This window comes from Oncorhynchus kisutch, linkage group LG14 (assembly GCF_002021735.2).
Source record: "Oncorhynchus kisutch isolate 150728-3 linkage group LG14, Okis_V2, whole genome shotgun sequence".
NCBI classification, from domain to species: domain Eukaryota; kingdom Metazoa; phylum Chordata; class Actinopteri; order Salmoniformes; family Salmonidae; genus Oncorhynchus; species Oncorhynchus kisutch.
Genome location: NC_034187.2, coordinates 16,604,433 through 16,626,258, shown reverse-complemented (window position 1 = coordinate 16,626,258; position 21,826 = coordinate 16,604,433). Strand labels below are relative to the sequence as shown.

The 21,826-nt window shown below is 43.8% G+C and overlaps 1 protein-coding gene across 3 annotated transcripts in view; it reads left to right on the top strand.

Moving 5' to 3' along the window:
• LOC109904256 (probable E3 ubiquitin-protein ligase IRF2BPL) overlaps nt 1-21,826 on the top strand; it is a 183,258-nt gene that overhangs the window by 20,540 nt on the left and 140,892 nt on the right. For all 3 annotated transcript variants that reach the window (XR_004202698.1, XR_004202697.1, XR_004202699.1), the window contains exons 4-5: nt 18,337-18,476; nt 20,183-20,327. The gene's annotated coding sequence lies outside the window, so the exon portion shown is untranslated. The remainder of the gene's footprint in view (nt 1-18,336; nt 18,477-20,182; nt 20,328-21,826) is intronic.

Sequence of the window (21,826 nt, the reverse complement as noted above, 5' to 3'; positions counted from 1 at the left end):
AGAAAGATGGGGTTGGTAAAATGTTGAGTTTCTGAAATGTTGTTCACACGAATTGGCTCACCAGTTCTAACTGCAACAGGAAAAGCAGCTGTCTGAGTGAGCGACAACCCCACACTCCCCCGCCCCTTTCTTCAAGTGTCATTTACAAACAGATATCACAATCTCACACTCATTTTGTCTCTCAATCTTTTATTTTTGATATCCTGTATTATATTATCTGACTATAGTATATCCAAAACGATCTCTCTATTTATCAACATGCTCATACCCCCGAAACAGGAGTATAGAAACCGTAGGCTAGGGTTGAGCCGTCTAATCGTGGCTACCCATCTAATGGTGCATTGCAGTGTTTCAGTCTTCGATGGCCTATCTATCCCAGGTGCTGTGAGGCAACGAAGCACCTGGTTTGGGACAGAGCATGTCTCTATTGTCATGCTAAAACAGAACAGCCCTTCCATGGTTAAGGTGCCCTTGGCTGTCTCAACAGTCGTTTGGGTTTCAGGTTGCAGTGTGCATGCTAAAGAGAGCAGGGGGGGGCTCTCCCTCTCTGTTTCTTCACCTGTTCACAATTCACCAGACTCCTCACCTTTTACAAACAAATGCAGCCTCACACACACGTCTCACCACCACTGCCTTCATTCTGGCTGTAAAACAAGTCTCTTCTTTTCTCTCTATTAGACCTCTTAATTACCTGAGGTAACGAACGAGATGCTAGATTGTGTATAGAATAGCTGATATGTTGCGTGAAATCAAGAAATCTGTCGCAGGATGATTTTTTAAATAATAGTTTATACACCGCAAGGTGTCTACAACTAAGCCCAAAAATAGATATTGTATTTGAAATTAACAACAATTTCATACCTTAATTAAATTTAGATGATTTTAGAGTATTTTGTTGTCCAAGAACAAAAATCCTAAAAACTTTAGGGCGGCCAAATAAAACAACTCGCCTGTTGCCAACCAATGCTATAGGTTGTCTGTTGAAAAGATGTGAAAGGAAAAGGGACCGCATTTTCTTTGTGCATTTTAATGAGTGTTTTGTATATACTCTCCCTTGTAACTTATAAGAGTTGCACTGATCACATTTCTAATCAGCTCAAATACAATATTGAAAATATGAGCGTTGTAAATGTCCGTCTGTGGCTGTTAGTGCGGTTAGAGCGATTGCAGTGTCATGGGGAGTGGCTGGCAGGCATGCTGGTGTCGGTGGGGTCTGCAGTGCGAGGGATGGATGGAATGGCAGGGAGTTTTTGCCTCATTACATAGGCTAAGACTAGAGGGGAGGCCGAGCGAGCGGTCCTGCTGGTACCACAGACAAACCCCATTGTTCCACATTCACCCAATGGTCTATGTAGCCTAAGCTTAAGCGCTTGACTGATATCTCTGATACCTTGACCAAGGTATGTTTTAGGCGCCATCTTTTATGAATTGTAACATTTCTTTAGGTATTGTAGAATGTACGTTTTGTCAACAAAAAAAATGATGTAGGTTTTTTGAATGAGGTAATGGGGATTTTGTGTTAAAACCCTACATTACCAGTTAATCAGTCCATTCCAGCACCTCTTGTGACACATTTATCTCCAGAGAACAAAAATATAACTGCTCATAACAGTAAATCACTAAATAGGCCTTAGGAAACCCACTGGGTTCGATTGATAATGGATATTTCCTTCCATCACCTTGTAGAAATATCATTCAAACCCCATTCCTCTCCTCAAACAAACGCAGTCTGGAGAGGCCAGGCTTTTAGAGTTGACTGTTTCAGTTTACACTCCCAAATCACTGCAGTCTGTTTTCCTTCTGTTGGCCAGCCAGGGAAGCCAGCCCCCTCCCTCCTTTCCCCTTCCTACCCAGTCAGGAGAAGTTTCCAGAGGATAAAAAACTCCCTTCCCAAAGGTTGCTCAGACTCTGCAGTGCCACCGTGCTGCTCTACTGTTGCCATGGGTTACCTGCCTTGTTCACAACATCATTTATTCAGGAATGTGCTACGGACACAGAGGGAGGGAGAGAGACGGCAGACTGGAGGTTAACCCTGCGTGTGCTGGACTGACAATGTTTTCTCCTTACAGATTCTCTCTATTTTTTGTTAATTTGCGTTGTGCCTCTATTCAGTACTTTTTCTTTGCATCAAATATAATCTTGCATGCTTTTGTAACCTTACATTAGTGGAGGAAATTCTACATTACCCGAATAGCAACAAAACAATGTCCAAGCCATGCATGTATGTATGTATTCGGTGCATATGATCAAAGTATATGTAACATATTGCAGATTGTTTAGAAATGCACAAACATCAGAGTTCCCCTTTGAAATCCCATCTCCCTTTATTCGCCTAGAAACAAGCAAAATACTTTCATCTGGTCAAGGCTCGAGCATGTTGTTTTTGGAGGGAGGGGAGTGTGTGCGTGTGTGTGTGTGAGGAAAGGGTTATTCCCATTTTGTTTTCCCTCCGTATCTTTCAAAGCCCAACTCTTTATAGATGGTGATGTCAGCACTATCTTACACAGCCCTGGGCCCCCTTAACAGATAATAATGTATGCAATCTCAAACATTCCTCTCTGGCGAATGAGCTGCTGGTAGCTGCAGGCGTGTGCCTCCCTCCCGCCTTCCACTCCTTTCTGCAGAAGCACAGCCTCAAGCTGCAGCGTGGTGAGGAATTGATTTGCCCTTTGCCCTTTTTCATTCCCACTTTTTTCCCCCTTCGTCCTCCCTCTTTATTTCTCAGAAAAGAAAATAGAGCAGGAAAGGAAAGGCTGAGGATGTTTTATTGTGATCTCGTTTTAGGGCGTCTTGTCTCTTCACTCACTTGTTTTGATAGTTAGTTGGACAAAAAAACTATGTTGAATGTAGATTATCTTTGTGTTTATCACCTTTGAAGGCTCATCTGGAACATATTTTATGCAGTAAATAATATATGTATTGTTTGCACTAGTGTCATCATTTTATTTGAATATAATGTGTGTGTGGGGGGGGGGGGGGGGGGTATAAATGTCTGTCAAAATGCTGCTCTTATCAAATTCATGTTTTAAATTGGTTGGTAGAAATAGTTTCTTGTACTCTTAAAAATAAATGCCTCTGGTTTCCAGGGCTGATATACTTTGTGTGCAAGAAGTTTCGGTTTCTCAAAGAATTCCAAAACATTAGCATTCCAAGGCCCTCCCCCCTGGAGAAGAAGCCTAGTGCAGCCTTTATGAAGTTTCCCGCCAAAGCATAGAGGGGTCCCCCTGTTAAGTGGGGCACAAATAGAGAGGTGTTGTTTTTGGAGAGCTAGACACTGACAATAAGGTCAGCTGCTTTCTCCTCTGTAGTAGCAGATGCTAGCCCTTTCAGATTTGATCTGTTTCTCTCCACCCTGGCTGAATTTAGTCATATTATACCCTTTATAGATCAGTGCAGCATTTCCTCCTCATAGTTTTAGAGCTGTCGGTCATTTTTCTGTCATGTTGAATGTGAGGAAACTGGAGTAGGGAAGGGGTTAACTTCCTCCTCAACACTCTGGGCTAGTACAGCCCCTGCAGTCGCTGGCATGCAGGCGGGAGAAATTTAGCTCTTTCATTCCCTGGCTTGTTTACACCAGGATGTGGCAGCCATCTTAGGCTGCTGCCACAAGCAAGGGAAGGGGTGCTGCGCCACGTGCGGCTCGGGTTTCTCCCCAGCCCTCCAAGAGCACAGAGTTCAGACGGCAGACTGCCATGAACATTAGCTTCTACTGAGGCCCACTGTTCCTACAACATTCTTCCCACAGATGAGAATGCTCTGTACGTTCATCGCTCATGGATACAACGCTATGCCTCCCTTCTTCCTGCACGCTCCCTTTCTCTCTAACCTTTTGTATGACATTTTTTGTTTGCATTATTTTTCTCTGCACAGATTTCTTGGAATAAAAGCCTCTCCCTTTGTTTTTTGTTTAGACATATTTAGAAAGGCTTACATGTGACTGAAAGCACATGCTCCAAGCCGGGGGAGTCAGTCGACTGTTTCAAGGCATCCTTTGTCTCTGGCCTTGACTGATCTAACATTGTGATAACAACCACAGATTGAAAATGGTTAACACGATGAACACAGTATTCCCCTTGTTTAAGATAACTTTACTCTCATTGGGAATGAAAGACACAGTGAGTCATGTATTTGAAGTCGGATATCTGCAACATGGGGCAGGATAAGTAGGATGGAGCCTAGGCCTAGTTTTTACATCAAGTAGGTCGGTAGGTCTAAATGTCACCACAATTATCTTTAGCATTGACAACAACAGCTGAGGAGATGAAGCTAACAGCTCTGTGCCTCCTCTCTGGCACAGCAGCATTTCCATATCTAAGGCCAGGCCTCAGTGGCTTTTTGTTGACATTTAGAATTGTCTCTCTTGAGGAGTTTCCTCTGGCACCCTCCTGATCTTTCCCTCTCCCTGTTTGCTGTGAATTATCAATGGGGGACGGCTCCCAGTGAAAACAGCCTTCTAAGGGCAACAACAACCCCCAACACAATCCACACTGACTCACTGACCGCCTTTTCTTCAACGCTGTCTAGTTCAGTGCTTTTGTTTTGTATATTGCAACAGTCCTAGGAATGTATTGAGCCATGCTACCAATACAGTGCAAGAGCCCTTTCCCTAGCCCAAACAAACAGCATATCATCATAGAAAGTGTTTATGTAGTGTTTGCAAAACATTACATGGAGATAAGGGATTGGAGATTGAATGGGATCATACCTGCATCCAACCCATAATAGCCAGCCTGGGCCTAATGTGATAAGTATTTTGACAGACTGTAGGGGATGGGAGCCTGTGTACTGTGTTGCCAGATTCTATTGACACTTTCCTGTCTTCTCAGATCCAATAGGCTATGGAACCCCCCCCACACTGTGAGAGTGTGTTGCTCTCCTGCATATGTGTGCACTGTAGCAAAGCTGCAGTCACCTCCCTCGAGTCCTTCGTCAGTCATCACCTGTGTAAAGTGTGGATCGTTCACTCTCTCTCCCAGCTTTTAGTCCTCCACCTGTCTGTTGTGTGAATGGGACTGTGATGGCTGATCCTAATTAAGAGGTGCTGTAGCTAGCTGCCGGTCTTGTTTCGCTACTGTCAAACAGCAATGGCAGACTTCCTCTCAGACTTCCTCATACAGCTGTCAAAAGTCTTTGAAAAGGAACGTTTCAGTGATCCCTGTGGGGTTACTGTCATCTACTAATAAGTACAGCAATGAGCTACTTTACAAAGAATTTAGTTCAGAAAGATGCTGTTGCTCCTCTTCACAAATATTTTTTTATTCAGACCTTAGTTGGATTATTTCTTGGTTTCATATAAATGTGTATTAAATAATGGTGTAGTTTGGGGCTTGCTACTATGGGGATAACAGGACTGGGGCTGACAGTGGAACATAATGTATTCAAAGAGTCTCAATGTGTTCAAGCAGCAATAGTCTTGGACAGCCTGGACTGCCCCCTCAGTGCCAAAAACATATGGCCTTTTATATGATAGACAAAAAGCCAAACCTTCCCTGTCCAGTTAATAAAGACTGTAGCCTGCTCTGTTCTGCAGCAGTCAGCAGTATAGTCTAGTAGTGCCTGAGCCCCTCTTCTTCCCCCTTCACAGGTGCACTACTCCGCTACTAAGGAAATTATATGGTTGTTGGTTTCGTATGAGTGAGCTGCAACTTTCCCTAGAGGTCAACATACAGCATGCCGTTATATGCTGATATGGTTCTGTACAGATCTGCTAACAAATTAAATATGTACTTAGTAAATAGTAATTTCATGCATGGTGATGTGTCTTAGTAAATAGTAATTTCATGCATGGTGATTTTCTATATTTCTGACATGATGTTGGAATACTCTACCAATTTGGACAGAACTGTATTATGTAATCATAATGATAATTTATGACTGATGGAAGTGCCAATTGACGTCTATCACCAAGAGTACTTGGCAGTTAGGTAACTTGTTATATACCTGGTACATAACTAGTTACCTAACTGCCAAGTATTACCACCTATATACAGCATGTGGTTATTTTGATTGCAATGGGGATTACTTTTCAAGGAACATGCCATTATTGAATTCCATTTTCTGAATGAAAGCATTAACATATTACTTCAAAAAAAAAATGTTATACTCATGCATGTGCACACACACACCCGCGCGCACACACACACTTACTATTATAAATCAAGACAAAGGGTATGTCTAGCCTCCTCCCTTCCTCCTGCAGTAACCCCCAGCTACCTGCAGTAAACAGAATGTCGCCTCTTTGTGAACTGTTGCACGCTAACCTAACCAAGCCATTGTACCGCTGCCACCAGATGCATGTTACCATGACGACGGAACCATCGGTTGACGCTGATTGGATGGCATGGATGTGTTTCCTTCCCCCTTCCTGCCTGAATACTCTCCAAAGGATTGTATTTTTCTACTGCCCTTCTGAATGTATTTGATTGACAAGTTGAATGATAGTCTGCACCTGTGAGCCCTGCTATCTTTCAGAGTCGTTTAAAAACCTGATTTCCACAGCACCTGATTATAATGGCGGTTTTGTGATTGATTCTGAATATGAAACATGAATAGTTTAGTGTGCTGCTCTAGCCTGATAGGAGAGGAATGACAATGGAGCCTAGTGGTAGGTCTATTTATGTTATGTGAATGCATAAGTCATAACCCACAGCAATTAGAGCCTCTGTTTTAATAAACATCTGACCTGATCATTTCTCTAGATACTTCAGTTGAGAAAGTATCTATGTTTTTCAGCTGTACCCAGATGTAAAATACATAACAGAAATACGTTTTAAATGAACACGGTGCTTCCCTAGTTTACAACAGGAAACAAGGGCTGTTTCCCAAATGGCACCATAGTCTCAATATAGTGCTCATGGGCCCTTCTCAAAACTAGTGCACTATACCGTATATGTATTTACAGTTTTTAAATGTAACCTTTATTAAACTAGGAAAGTCAGTTAAGAATACATTCTTATTTACAATGATGTCCTACCCTAGAGTTGGCAGGTAACCTAGTGGATAGAGCATTGGGCCAGTAACCAAAAGGTTGCTGTTTCGAATCCCCGAGCTGACAAGGTCAAAATCTGTCGTTCTGCCCCTGAGCAAGGCAGGGGTTGGGTTAAATGCAGAAGACACATTTCAGTTGAAGGTATTCAGTTGTACAACTGACTAGGTATTCCCTTTTTCCCTATAGAAGGGGTAGTGTGCCATTTGTGTCTTATTTAGTCCTTTCCTGAATTAAAATAGTCATTGCTCATCTGAGGTCATGTTTCAGATTCATGAGGCTCATTCATTCATGTCTAAAATGCTGCCAGCCAGCGTATTGAATGTTCATCATTTCACTGACGCTGTCAACACAGCCTGTGTATACTGCCACGAGGACTCTTACTGGCCATTCTATGGTAGTGCGTCCAGCCACTTGACGCATCCAGCGAGTCTGCTGCCTTCAGCCTGTCTGTCGTCTGAGCTGCCTCCCCCTAAGTGGGATTTAATGGAGCTCCATTCTCCCCGTCTGCCTTTCCCTCTGTGGACCACTGCTCACCCCCCACAGGATGCACTCTGTTTACCTGAAGACAGAGCACACACTTACTCTCAGGTATTAAAAGGCAACAGACATGTCCCTCAGTGAACTTTCAAAGTTTCTGTGGTATACCTGCTGTATTCTCTCCATCCAGCTTTGTCTGTTATACGTCATAACCCATGTGTCTTGAATGCCGTTGTAGAAAACTGATTGACAGTTTTATAAGTAAATAGTGGCTAGTCATAAAGCACGACTGCCTGCCTGGAATTTCTGACTCTCTGTGGGTGTGTCTGGTCTGTCCTGTCTGTGTACACGTCACAGGAGCCTGCTGAGGGAAGTACAGCTCATAATAATGTCTGGAACGGAGCGAATGGAATGGCATCAAATGCATGGAAACCATGTGTTGGATGTATCTGATATCATTCCACTGATAGCGCTCCAGCCATTACCACAAGCCCGTCCTCCTCAATTAAGGTGCCAACAACCTCCTGTGGTACACATCATCATCTGTCCCCAGTGTGTTGGTGGGTGTGCAGAGGAACACTGTGACTGACATAAACACTGGTACATTCCAAATCCCTGACCCGGCCCTGTCCGTTCTGCTAGTCATGTTGACAGAGCTGTGGTTCAGGATAATGTTGGCCCAGTTCTGCAGGAGAGACCAAAGCAGAGTGCCAAACAGGACTGGTCTGTTTGAGTTTGTTTGGTTAACAGACTCTTAGGTTACCCAAGTGGAGAGAGGACTGGCTTGAGTTTCTAAAGATATTAGGTGTGTTATGATGATAAGTGAGGTTGTGGAGGAAATGGTGTCGTATGGTGCATTAAGTTTGTTGGAACCTCTCCAGCTTGCTGATAATAATAATACATTGAAGTTTGACTTTGAGTCCCTGGTGGTAATTTCCACGACAACTGTATGGCTCAGAAATAATTTGTAGCCTTATTGCCTGGATCAGAAGAGAAAGAGCAAACAAAAGGATAGATGGCTGTCTGGTTGCTGCTGGTGCTACTGCTGCGTCTTGTTCTGGGCTGCTGCCCCCCCCCCCAGCCTCAGTCAGTCAATGTGAGTGGTCTGCTCTGCGCGTCTCCTCTGGTCTGCACTGCTCTGTTCTCTGTGTGGGGGAGGAGGAGCCAGCCAATGTCATTTTGATGTGGCGAGCAGGGATGACATGGGCAGAAATAGCCCCCCGCTTCCTCATTTAGCCGCTTGGTCCCAGTCTGCCCCAAACCCACTTTGCTGTTTACGTCTCCTCAGCCAATCACAGACAGCTCTGTTGCTAGGTAATGGCTCCATGGCCTCGCCATCGAGCTATGCTAATATGCTGTTGCTGCCACTGCTGAATCCCCTCTGTGATGTTGAAGACGAGGAGATGCCTCTTACATGGAAAATAGTGTTTGTCTCTCTGAGAGGAGAGGAGAGGAAATTGAAATGCAGGAGAGAGGATGACATGTCGAGATGGAGAAAAACAAGGCGGGACTGACAGACAGACGGAATTAAACATACCTTTATATCCCCACGTCCATCGACTGAACCACAGCACTTGATCATAGGACGAACACCTTTGGATAGATGGATGGGTGTATTTTTACCAGTCTGATAGTGCAGGTCAGGGCACAGGGCTGTAAAGACAGAGACTCACTGTGGTATGAAGACATTCATTGAGGAGCTTTCCAGTTTGCAGTAGATATGATGTATTTTAGAGCGTATCTGGCTCTGCAGCGTTCAGGTCTGTGTTCAGTTCCACTCCCTGTAATGTGTGATATAACTTTGCCTGCCATACCCGGCCAGTCACATTCCCAGACAGCCTGTTAAATACTGCAGGTCCTTTTACAAGCAGGCAGGCCTCTCCTTCACTATTTTAGGCAATTAGAAATGCAAATAGACAATTCTCATTTTGTCTAGCTAACTCTATCTGCACCATAATATTGTAGGTAAATTAGACACATGGCCTAGCACAGAACTCAAATCAATGTTTATTGGTCATGGGCCTCCCGAGTGGCGCAGCTGTCTAAGGCGTCACTACAGACCTGGGTTCGATCCCAGGCTGTGTCACAGCCAGCTGTGACCGGGAGACCCATGAGGCGGCACACAATTGGCACAGTGTTGTCCGGGTTAGGGGAGAGTTTGGCCGGCCGGGATATCCTATCCCATCGCGCTCTAGTGACTCCTTGTGGCAGGCCGGGCGCCTGCAAGCTGACTTCGGTCGCCAGCTGGGCGGTGTTTCCTCCGACACATTGGAGTGTCTGGCTTCCGGGTTAAGCGAGCAGTGTGTCAAGAAGCAGTGCGGCTTGGCAGGGTCGGGTTTCGGAGGACGCATCGCCTCATGCCTCACCTCTCCTGAGTCCGTAGGGGAGTTGTAGCGATGGAACGAGACTGTAACTACTACCAGTTATCATTAAAAAGTAAAGAAAAACACAAAAAATACATAGTTTCATTGGTCACGTTCACAGAATACAGTGAAATGCTTACTTGTTAACTTTCCTCAACAATTCGGCTCAATATCAATCATGAATCAAATGCCAAGAATACAAACAAATAACTAGTATCCTTGGTTGTTGTAATACACACATGGATTTACTTGTACTTCTAAAAGATACTCATCAGTATTATTAGCTATCAGGCATTGAGAAGGATGCACTTACAATATTCATACATTCAATTGGAAACATATGACTTGGAGAGGGATGGGGGTTGATTCTCTGTCAGGAGTCCATTTTCCCATTTTCTGTCTTTTGTAACTTTCTGCACAATGTGGACGGATGGAATGGGTTCAGATTCAAAGATGTGGCATGCGATAAGAATTCTCATTTTGATGCCTTCCGTGAGTGTGTTTATATTTAGGAAGAGGAAGGAGCACATTAGGCCCGCTGCATAATTCAAGCCTCTTTATCCAGCAGCACAGCAGAATGCTTAGTTGGGACTTTCAGCCTCGGGAGAGATGAACTAAATCAAAATGTTCTATGAATAAGTAGCATTATGCCAGGAGGGCAGGCAGGCAGAGGGAGGGAGGCTGGGGAAATGACAGGCACCATGTCCAAATGACTGACTGACTGGCTGCCTGCCTGCTTGCCATCCACCAGAATAAATAAGCCCTCGAAAAACATAAATATGTATGGCCAGCCAGCATCCATCCGTCCACAGCCCCCATTGTTATTAGAAAAGGACCTTTACATTAATCAAAAAATACATGAGCTTTGTATTAACACAGATAAATATTAATGAGGACGCATCCATTGGGCGGATGGACGGATGCGCTTTAGTAACAAATGTGTGTGTGGTGCTGTGAGCGTCTGAGCGCTGGGCTAGGATGAGGGGAGGAGTGTGTGGTCAGAACACACTAGTGAGTAGAATCTTAATGCACCCAAATACCTTTTTCTTCTATGGTTTTCTCTTCCTGCCTCCTCGGACCCACAGTCTCTCTCTCTCTTCCTGTTTCAGGCTTGATTCTATATCAAACCACCAGGCAAGGTAGATATTTATGGCATTGAATGTGTCATCGCACTAGATTAATGGATGAGTGACTACTGTACAACACCGATTTTATCAGGAATTACTGAGAAGAATGGCAGAATTATGATTGCTGCACCGATTGAACAGGGTTTCTGTGGGTTGTTATTATTGGTGTGTGTGTGTGAGAGAGCGAGAGAGAGAGAGTCCTCAGTATGAGGCAACAGCCTAGAGATCCCACATGCTGCGTTGTTCCCCTGGGATACTGTTGCTATGTTGAGCGTCATGAATTTATACAGTGACCTTGACAAAAACATTGATTTGACTTCCTTCCTTTTGCATCGTTATCACAAAAATACTAACTGTGTGTGTGTATAGGATGGAACACTATGGTCATATGACTTTATATGACTTACTCAAAACACCTAGACAGTTTTCCAATACTAAGTGTGGTGGTATTTTAGTCAGCCTTCTGTGTGTGTAACATATATACTTTCTGGTTTTCATTGTATAAAGGAGGGAAATAAATCACCTTCCAACCACCCTAGTGGTTGTTCTTACTAGGTTTATACATAGTGCCATTGTGAACATGTTGGATTTAGGTTTGAGGGCGATGATTGAAAGACGTGTTTTCGTGGTTATTGGATTCAGCCAATTCTGCCTTGTTCAGGACCGTCAAGCTCCAACACAGCACAGACAAATCCAGGGAAATTGCTTTTAAATTACATTGAGAGGGGGCTTCTAAGAAACCCCTACTTTTATCAGTTCATGGAAAGAAATGAATATAACCATTCATGGTATCCAATTTCACTTTGCCCTGAGATCTAGTGGGTGAAGGAAATGTGGTCAAGGTACTTCTTATTGCAGACTCAACCAGAATAATTTTTCGAAACCAAATCCAGTTTTTTTTAATGTCATAATGAAACAGAAATGTTGAATGGTTTTGACTACAAAGCCAGGGTGACATCAGGCTGAGCAAGCCTAGGCTACACCACCAATGAGTGTGAATGGGCTTTTCTCGCCCCCGACCAGGGATCAACACTGATCTGGAGGAGTGTCTGGCACTCCCAGACAGACCTTGGTTCAAATGCTATTCCAAATCATTTCAAATAATTTCTGTGCTTGATTGGCCTTGTCTGGCACAATAGAACCAATAGAATAGTCACAAACCTCGCCCATCTGGCATTAGAGGCTGACTAGAGCAAATGCTAAAAGTATGTGAACGATTTCAAATAGTTTTTGAACCCAGGTCTGCTCCCATTATAACTGCTGGGGCATCAGGTGGTCAATGTAAACTATGGCTATGAGGTCACATCTGGTAGACTGGGTATATTTGCACATAAAGGGGCTGGAATTCAAACATCTGCTGCTTGATGATGACATTTAAATGCTGTGGCAGCCAGAGCAGGGGATGATAAGGTTTGGGATGGGGTAGGGACGGCCCAGGGTGACGGATGGTACAGCTTGAATCAACAGAGCAGAGAGGGTGGAGGGTGAGGCCACCACCAGCAGGCGTCCTAATATGACTCTGGTATTGATTAGATAATAGCAGCTATTCTGGTGGTGATGGCAGAAATGACCGCGTGTTGAAGGAATGGGAGGCAGGATGAAGAAGAGGCCAAAATAATAACAATGTTTGAGGGGGAGGGGGAGCGGTGTAGGATCACATTTGTAGCCGGCAAAGACCGATGTTTCAAGAGCTAGCCTACCGTGGGTATTATGTTCAGAGTCATTTGTGGTTCATTATTTGTTGAAGTCCTGTCACTGCTTTGTCATGGACATCCCTCTCACCTCACCCCCTTTCAACATGGGTCATAATTCTATCTATACATTTCTGTCTAATGAATGGGATATGTATTGGCGCGACACCTCTGTTCTGCACTCACAAAGAGAGAGAGACGTTTGAAACTATCTGTTCACCATGGCGACGGAAGGGAAAGTGGTTGGAATTCTCTCCTCTACATCTTGCACCGTCCTCCATCCATCATCATCCCTACTTTTTCATCCCTTTTAGCTGAAGGTAAATCCCCCTCTTTTATCCAGCAGATACCACCGGAGCAATGTGTTTGTGTTTGTGCGTTTCCCTCTGCAGGAGAGAAGGACGAGCTAGAGAAATAGACTGTGTTCGGTACAATGCAAGGAAGATCTTACCTCCTTACCAGAGAGAAATACAGTGTATAACAATGAGATGAATATAAGGTGACGTTTACTAAGCTGCTGATAATAGTTATCAAGTGGATCAGTTTGTATGAGTATCACTGAAACATGCAGTATTAATGAAGATCTCAGGCACCAACTCCAACCCGTCCATGATGTGTTCTATTATAAGACCTATATGTAATATTGCTCTGGTTTCCATATCGACCATCAATAAACCACTATCAACATATAGATTTCCCATCACCTTATCAACGTTGCATCATTTCTCTACCTCCGTAATGATTTTATGATCAGTGTTTTACACACGGGCATGGCTGCACACAGACATGTCAACAACATCTTGTAGGAAAAGATGTCCTCTCAAATGGCACCCTATTCAAAAGTAGTGCACTAGCCTATATATGGCATAGGGTGCCACTTCAGATGCAGTCAGCCATCAAAAACAGTGTGCTATAGGGAATAAGGTGCTATTTCAGACAGCCTGAGTGAATTGAACAATCTGTTCTATTTGAACCCATTTCCTATGGAAGGAGGGAGGAGACATTTGCATACGGTGACCTCCAACGGGACGTTTTGTCTCTGCCTCCCCGTATCTCCACCCTAATCAATTTGAGCAAGATCAAAAAGGCTGGCATCAACAAGGCACACTCCCGCTCTTCAAATGGATTAGCTCCATTTGATACATCTTAAGGCTGATTGAAGACGTCTCACTGTGTAGAATACATCAGCACTACCGGAGACACAGCATGACATTCTGCCATCATGTTTATTTATTGGAACAGAACAGAACACCCCCAAAAGGGGAACCAGCACTTCTTCTTCCTAACTGTGTTTCCCTCAGAGGGCAGAACACACATGAGGACCAAACATTATTGTGTGATTAACATTTAGAACATGTTCCATGTTGGTCCATGGATCTAATAGGCTGATGGTGGTCTGAGGTTAATGTTTACATTCTCGTTGTCTTTGAAGATTATACTGTATCATTTATGCATATATCTTCCTCAGTTGCTTACATAAATGTCAATGTGTATCATATTCCCACCCCACACAAAAAATCTGAATGCCAAATGATACATTATTGTAAATCCCACACACTTGATCTGACTTGTATGGTTCAACCTCCGTAGAGGACTTGGTATACTCGTAGAGATGCTGCCGTCCTTGCAGTACCTCTCTGTTTTTACCTGGACCCTAGAATTACATTCTCTTCCAGTGGAATGTCAAGTACACAATACCTGCCACTGCCATGCATCCCCAGTACACCCTGTCCTTTGTCAGTTTGAGTCAGAACCTTCCTGTTCTGTAAGGTTCTTTGAGATGCGTCAAAGTAAGCCCCCCCCCCCCCCCCCCTACAGAATGACAGTGTGAGTGCAGGGGCAGTGGCCTAGGTATTGTATAAGACAGCACTGTGAATGTGTGGGGGGCTTAACAGTGAATAGTCCATGGTTGCTATATGTTGCGTGGTGCAACGCCTTTTTCTCCTCTGACAGTTGGCCGGATGATTGGCACCCCCCACGGTATTCCTGTGCTCTGTTAGTACACACACACACACACACACTGCCAAGAGGATGGATGCTGCCTCTGCATTGTGGGTGTGACCTTTGCCTTGTGATCACGGCTCAGTGGGAACCACACAGGTCAGCTAGCGTCTCTTCTTTTCTCGCTTCCTCCTATCCCTCTGTGAGATTCACTACATTAAAATGTGTGTGTTCTCTATCCCTCTGTGAGATTCACTACATTAAAATGTGTGTGTTCTCTATCCCTCTGTGAGATTCACTACATTAAAATGTGTGTGTTCTCTATCCCTCTGTGAGATTCACTACATTAAAATGTGTGTGTTCTCTATCCCTCTGTGAGATTCATTACATTAAAATGTGTATGTTCTCTATCCCTCTGTGAGATTCACTACATTAAAATGTGTATGTTCTCTATCCCTCTGTGAGATTCATTACATTAAAATGTGTATGTTCTCTATCCCTCTGTGAGATTCACTACATTAAAATGTGTATGTTCTCTATCCCTCTGTGAGATTCACTACATTAAAATGTGTATGTTCTCTATCCCTCTGTGAGATTCACTACATTAAAATGTGTATGTTCTCTATCCCTCTGTGAGATTCATTACATTAAAATGTGTATGTTCTCTATCCCTCTGTGAGATTCACTACATTAAAATGTGTATGTTCTCTATCCCTCTGTGAGATTCACTACATTAAAATGTGTGTGTTCTCTATCCCTCTGTGAGATTCATTACATTAAAATGTGTGTGTTCTCTATCCCTCTGTCTGCACCATGTTCTCTGATTGTTCAGACTAGTCTTCCTCCCTGTTGGTCCTTCTGATGTAGTGATGAAGAGGGATTCATTGTGTAAATGTACAGTAAAAACATCCTCATCCTCTGTGCCAATATTGATACCTTCCTGTCTTCCTGGCTGTATCTGAGCCACAATGAAGGGACTATTTGGATACGTCCCAAATCACACCCTACTCCCTATATAGGAAAAGGCTCTGATCTCAGCAAAAGTAGGGTGCCATTTGGTACTTCACCTTTAAGTTTGTATTAAGCCAGAAGCAGTAAGAATATATCCATTGCCCCCTGTGAAACCATAGAGATGAAGGAGATTATATTTTTGCAACTTGACAAGATAAAAACAATACAGGGGCTCATTGTGCTTTCAATGGCGGTGCTTTTGAGTGACAGTTTTGTCAATTAACGTTATGTGGGTCTTTGCCTGCCTGTAGCACCCGTTAGGGAAGAATAATAAGTCTATCTACTGTGGAAGGAGTCACTTTTGTATCATATTAAAATATGTTACTATGATGGTGTTACTATGGAAACTGTGTGTGTGTGTGTGTGTGTGTGGTGTGTGTGTGTGTTTATTTGCGTCAAAGTCCAGCAATGTCGGAGCCATTGAGTTCATAGTCGGTAACACATGGATTGGAATCCCTATACTATGAAAACAGTTCATTAGAACACACACACGGAGTGGGAATGAGCGGACTCTCTCAGATCCTCGGAGTCCGCTCATTATCGGCTCCATCCATGCCTGTGTAAATACAGCTCTCATCTCCAATACTAGACAGGATTGATTTTCTCCCCATTACCGCTCATACGAAACTGAAATGTAAACAATGAGACTCACTGTACAGAAAAAGATCAGAAAGTTAATATTACATTTTTTTTATACACTAACAGCCTAATATTATTGAGTACAGTAACGTGCATACCAGAGTCTCAGCCATGCATGGCCTATAATAGGACAGCGAGCCTCATTGACCTCTGAATAACCCTATGGGCTTTCCCCTCCTTCCAAAGCAGGACTCAATCTCCTCAACCAGTCAATGCATTTGAAGTCTTTGATAGTTATGTGGCAATAACATTACGTAGGCTGCTTGGATGCTGTCCTATGTGTGAGTCATGTTATTGGTGCTGTGCCACCACACTGGCCCTCTTCTCCAAACACTTCTCCAGGCCGGAAGGAAGGAGGAAAGCTGTCTCTCCTCTCCCACTCCTATTGGAGGAGCTGATCAAGCTCAGCGGGTACTTTCTGATTATAACAACATTGCAACCATTAACATATAGATATTTTTTTTAAAGACAGGTAAGGTCAACATCAGCAAGAGGTCTCTGGTGTTCCCTCTGGGTTTAGAGAGCTGGTCACTGCAGCATTAGCGAAGCACAGCAACACGAAGCACCAAGGTATAAAAGGGGGTGGTCACCAGTCAGGCCTCCCATCATACTCTGGGGTTACTGAGTGACCCAGCTCAGCTGTGAAATGAGCCAATGATATGCTTTAGGACCTTGGACGACTCAAGACAGAGATGCAGACCCTGCTGCAGGTGAGATGGACTCGCTGAGAGGAACAATCAACAAATATCAATCTTATCAATAATACTGTATAAAGTGATTGTCCCTCCACTTTTTATAGCCTCCTTGAATAACCTCCACTGGTAGCAATATAATGAGAACAGAAGTTGTCCAAGAACAGAGCCTTGAGGAACTCTGAACTACTGTCTAACCGTTTTCCTTTCCCCTAGAAGATAATTAAGGTCAAGAGAAAAACTGTCAACTGCCGTAGGGCCTCACAATGACTTTCCCATTACACCACTTCTGTGTGGCCTTTTCCATTTACTTTCCTTTTGTATTGTAATGCACCAAGTCTATAAGCTGCTATTGCTGGCGCTGCTCAGTTCCCCCTAAATCTATTATTGGCATATTGGAGACATTCAGACTGGAGAATGAGATTATCCCTCTACCCACATATTGCTCTGAACGACGGAGACACACACACACACACACACACACACACACACACACACACACACACACACACACACACACACACACACACACACACACACACACACACACACACAGAGAGAGCCATCAGGACGTTTCCTGTTTCCCTAAGTGGGCCAATGTCATCCTCTCGACAGTGTTTAGCTTTGGGAATGTGCTAATCTAATTGATGCCTTTACCACTGATGAAATCAAGCCAAGACACGAGTGTGTCTGGTATTTCAATGACCAAGACTGCAATTTGAGATTGTTTCTACCCCCTCTCCTCTCCTCTCCCCTTAATAAATTATAACACTTCTTCATCCTTACCCAACGAACACTTTGCCACGGCCGCCCGAAGCCTGTACCCATCTATAATACTCTGAGACCCGTTGCCGCGCCAACCAGGCATTGAGTTTCCAAGCACGCCTTTTCCGCCGCTGAAAAATTCCATCAGCTTAGAATAATGTAGCACACGGCAGATAACACATTAGCATATAATTGAAGATGCAGGGTGTGAATGCTCTGGTTTGCCGCTGTCGTGTCTGTGTGTTTGCGGGAATATGAAGGTGTGCATCTCTTTCTCTCTATCTCTCTCCTCAGAGTGGGCAGTGACACACAGGTCCCCTCACTGTGTGTCTGGATTACGTTGAATGCCTGTCATTATCACACTGTGAGACCAGGGCAGTTTATAGTGCTGCAGTTCATAATAGTGGGGTTTAGTGGCAGGCATGATAATTGAATGGTCGTCATGCTATGTTGTCACATGGCCAGATGGTCATACTATATAACGTGCTTTATGTGTATGATGTGTAAATGCTTAGTGATAATTGAAATGTATGAGTCCAGCATTTCTGTGTCCAGATCAGATTAGATCCTCTAATATGATTTTGAGTAGGAAAAGCATGTCCACATGGCACTCAAATGGAGAGCCTGTGTTGTGTTCCTCAGTCCTTGTCGTCCAGCCTCGCGCTGCCTTTCCTGCTGCAGAGAGCACAGAGACAGTCAGAGAGACGGCATCCGCCAGGACCAGCAAAACCACAAGCAGCAGCAGAAAGCACCCCCCTCCTCTTCCTCCCTGCGTCTCCATGGTAGGTTTCCATAGCAACCCCTGCCTGCCTCTGCAGTGCCAGCTTTACGAGGTAGATTCTGTGTTGTACGGTCTGTGTTGCTATCCATCCATCCATAGCAAGCCACTGCCAAGCAGCAGACAGACACAATGCCACCATTGTATCCCTGCAATTTCAGCTGTGCTCCCACTTTATGGACAGAAACCAATAAATCAGTGCTTTTGTTATCTTTTTTTACAAATGGACTAAAGGAGAAAGAGGAGAAAGCACAGTGGCTACAGAGAGAAAGAGTAATGATGACCATTGTCACATTGGTTGGTTGGTATCCGACCATCCTGTGCTAGCCTATTGATGTGCTGTATACTCTACTCAATTCGATGAAGCTCATTGACATGCATTCTGCTAGAATCCTTACTTGCTACATCCATTTCCGGACTTACACATGTATGATGTATACCCATGGTTTCTTGAAGAATATAGCTTGTTGTACCCCATCAGAACCCAAAATATAAGCTTGTTTTACTACAATGTTTGTAAAAAATTTAAATGTTAACAAACACTGTTTAATATACTATAGCCTCAAAATATGCTTAAAACTATAATGTTTATAGCATGGATGAATTAATCAGTCCTTGCATCCATAGCTCTGTCTATGCATTTTAGAGTGGTTACATTTCTCCAGGTCCATCCCTCAGCTTTTTACCAAAACAGAGTCTGGTTGTCGCTTTGTTCTTTTTTCAGTTTAGGATTCTGGCTTTAAGAGTTTGGTATTATTGTCACAATGCCTGTTCTGTAAAGGTTCTGAGATTGACTTGGCATCAAGGAAATGACTACTTCCATACTGTAACTTGCCAGACTATTTCAGTTGCCACATGAAGTTCAAGACAGAATGACTGAGTTGCTATCAGCAGCACAGATGTGGAAAGCAAGGACGAACCTCATCCCATTACTGCAGTGCCCGGCTGCTGTGAAAATGCAATATCCACAGAAATGAATGAGACAAATACCTCCCTTACACACAAAAGGAGTTTATTGGTGTCTGATAAGTGTAAATTGTTTTGAAATGTCATTATTTGCGACAGCAACTTCAGCAAGCGTCAGGGACTGCACGACTCTGAAACAAACGACCCTCGGCTAGCTAACGACGGCAGGCAGGCTGTCGTCTGTTCCTCCCCACGCAGCCAGACAGGGCAGCCAGGCGCACTGATAGATTTATATAATATATATATATACGAGATGAGAAGGAAATGAGGGGAGGATGAAAGAAACAGGCAAGGTCTCTCAGCTGTACCAGCTATGCCTGCCTGCCTGGGCAGGGGAAGAAAGAAATGTTTCCTGATGGGCGGAGAGTGAGAGAGAAGAGATCTTCTATTCTATGGAATAGAATGCAATAGAACAGAATATTCTCTCCTGCTGCCGTCAGTCATTCTATAGTGACAGTTATTAAAGCCAGAATCAAACTTGAGTATAATGGTTTCTTTCAAACAGTTCTAGATCTTGTGACACCCAATATTTTACACCTCTTATGAATCTGATGAGTTTGACTATAACTTAGCCCAGCCGGCAAATGTTGAAATGGAACTAACCAAAGCCATATATTTGGATTTCTGTATATTTAGAATGTAATCTAGATATTTATTTAAATGTAGATATTTCTTTCTAAATATGTGTCTTTGTGTGGAACAGTGTACGTATCATCTAAAGCTTTTCTTCCCCCCCCACAACAGTCTCAGGAAGCAGTGGCCATGGTCCTCCCTCCAGCCAGGCTGACCCCCACCCTGCTCCAGCCATGCCACTCCATATTTGAGGATGCTCAGAGGGTCCTTCGGAAGGTCTAATGACATGAGAATGTTTAACCCTCTCCTGCAACAGGTAACACACACATACGCTGTCTGGAGCCATGATCTAACGTACCTCTCACTCACACACACTTATGTGTTGGCACAGGATAAAAAATCTATGTTAAGGTCATATCTCCACTTTATCAACATATGTCACGATAATAAGGATTACTATTTTAATGAATGGCACCTGTCTCTCACTCAAAGTAGTTTAAATGTTTGAGGTAACTCCATTCCAGCACCAGAATGTAACACCGTCATGTGAAGATAGCAATTCAAAAAGAATATCAACAATTATACAGCATGTTCATTTCAGCAAATCTATTCCTGGAGAAACTTGCTCAATTTAATAAATACCCTTGCAACATTTTGGGTTGTTGTTGTGAAGTGGAAAATGTGCAGAGGGCAAATTGGGAGAATTGAAGGCAGTGACTGCCTGCACTGAGCTCCATTGTGAAGAGCTGAGAGCTGCGTCTCTCCTGTTGATTGACAGCTGGCCTCGGAGCACACTGGAGGCAGCAGAGGGCTAAGCCAAATGGAACAATCACTGTGACAGGCAGCTGTCAGTGGGGAGGAGACGACGGGTGCATCCCAAATGACACCCCATCCCCTGTATAGTGCATGGGTCCTGATCAAAAATAGTGCACTCTTTAAGGAATAGGGTGCCATTTGGGACTCAGACGACTGCTGCCCTGCCAGCTCTCAGCCTCTCAGCACAACCCAATAAATTCAATGTGAGATGTTCTGAAGTGACTGACTGGGAACTATGAGGCCTCTTCTGTGGCCCAGCCTCTGGAACTCAACTGCACCTTTCATAAATAGACACACAGAGTTGTGGACAGCAGTGAGCATCTACACCGCAGCAGATGTGGAACCTGTAGGGACAGCTCAGGGCTTCCAGTCCATTTCTATCCCTCTTCTCAGGAAGTCTACTTGAGAGACGGTTAGCACCCTGGGGTTTTCACCCAGAGAAATAGTACATTGTTAACTGGAAGGAAATGGCACACAGATCAATGTTATTCTTTCTCTGTCCCTTGTATGTCTGCAGTTACATTTACATTTCAGTCATTTAGCAGACACTCTTTTTAAAATGTTACCAAGTAAGTTGCCTGAGAACACATTTTTCATTTACAGCAACAACCTGGTGAATAGTTACAGGGGAGAGGAGGGGGGATGAATGCTGGGGATGATTAGGTGGCCATGATGGTATGAGGGCCAGATTGGGAATTTAGCCAGGACATCGGGTTAACACCCCTACACTTACGATAAGTCAGGACCCCTGTTTAATGTCCCATCTGAAAGACGGCCCTGACTCTTTGAAGATACTCTACAGAGAGGCATTGCATTGTCTATTTTTCTTCCTTGTCAACGTTAGTATCCAGTTGGCCGACATGCCACTTTGTTTCTATGTGAAAGCATGGAGAGACCGCTGATTAATCCTGTCATTGTAAAACTCAGGAGATGTCCTGCTTGGTTGTTTGTGTTTGTTTACTGCCCTTCAAACAAGCATAACAATGGTCAAATCACTTC